We start from the raw sequence: 1,403 nt of genomic DNA on the forward strand, positions 1-1,403 counted from the left end.
CCTGGCTGGGATGATTTAGTTGGGAACTGGTCCTGCTTTGAGCAGGGGGTTGGACTGGGTGACCTCCTGAGGTCCCTTCCAACCCTGATATTCTATGATTAGCAAATCCCAAAGCAAGAGCTGAGATCAAATGAAATGGGCAAGACCACTAGCTGGAACCTTTTATATCCTCCAAAGGGTCAAAACGTATGGGTGACGTTAGTGGAAGGTAATGACAGCATCATGTCAGTGGAACCATTGCGTATCAGTAGAGAGCAGAGGCCAGTGATTTAATAACCACCAGGTTTGGAGAGTGACTTATGCTGTGTTTGTATAATGCAAGTGCCTACTCACTGCAAACGAGTCTAGTGCAGCACCTAGACATTGCTTTAGCTCCCTCAAAGCCCAAATCTGCAGCTCTACTGAGATCAGTGCCTATGGCTCTCAGATCTGCCAATATCTTCTGTTATGCTTCTCCTTGTCAATCAGTCATTTCTGTAGCCCTTCCCATGATTTATTAGGGAAGTAATTTACATTCTTGCCATCCCCTTTTCCCTCTCTTGTCATGTATTTTATTGGCAATTGCCTTCACATTGATTTGTGGCTGTGTTTCACAATTGTCATTTGCGGTATTTGCCAACCTTAAACTTTCAAAAAGCATGAGGCAGTCCCCCAAAATATTGAGATTGTCTTGAAATCATATTTTTTGTTCTTTATTTGCCTCATTGCAACCGTCAGGGCTAGAAACACCCTGTCTTTTAACATCGGTGAGGAGTTGCATGGAATCACTTGCCTCTGGGAGCTGGCGCTTTAGGGCCAGTCCCAGCAGAACGGGTGGCCTGCCTGGGTGCTGCCTTGGGGGGCTCTGCACAGGCCTACATGGATGCTGTGTGTGTGCTGGAGGCTCATCTGAACTGCCTGGCTGCTAAGGGAAGAGCTGCCCAGCTCAGTGTCAGCCCCTCCTGGCCCCTGGTTCTGCGCTGAGCAGCAGGGTGACTAAGGCCCTGCTGAGCGTTCTCTCCCCAGGGCCTACGCCGTAGAACTACATCCCCCAACATACCTCCGACTCCCCAGCGGAGGAGCCAGAGTCCGTGCGTGACCTGCCAGGCACTCTGGGAACTGTAGTCCGCCAACCGCCCTCGCATCGCGGCCGCGGCCGTGCAGTGCATGCCAGGAGTGGTAGTGCGGCGGCGCGCCCGGACTCTGTGTCCCATGGTGCCGTTAGGCGGCGCCTCTCCAGAAGTTCCGGTTTCGTCTCGGCGCTGCAGCAGGCCCGGGGCGGCGGTTCCGTTGGTGTCTGAGGTAAGGGGGCGCCCGGTTTGCTGTGGGTGTTGGCTAGGGCGGGAGCCGCAAGACCCTCCCCACCCACCCCCAGGGCAGGCGGGGGCGAGCGGCACCGATCCGCTCCGGCTCCCCGCGCAGGC

The 1,403-nt window shown here is 54.8% G+C and overlaps 1 protein-coding gene across 2 annotated transcripts in view; it reads left to right on the forward strand.

The window, feature by feature from the left end:
• The first annotated feature begins 1,177 nt into the window (after window positions 1-1,177).
• Window positions 1,178-1,403, forward strand: part of RBM6 (RNA binding motif protein 6) — a 152,565-nt gene continuing 152,339 nt past the window's right edge. For both annotated transcript variants that reach the window (XM_032781478.2, XM_032781480.2), the window contains exon 1: window positions 1,178-1,281. The gene's annotated coding sequence lies outside the window, so the exon portion shown is untranslated. The remainder of the gene's footprint in view (window positions 1,282-1,403) is intronic.

The sequence above is a fragment of the Chelonoidis abingdonii genome, chromosome 16 (assembly GCF_003597395.2).
Source record: "Chelonoidis abingdonii isolate Lonesome George chromosome 16, CheloAbing_2.0, whole genome shotgun sequence".
Classification (NCBI taxonomy): Eukaryota; Metazoa; Chordata; order Testudines; family Testudinidae; genus Chelonoidis; species Chelonoidis abingdonii.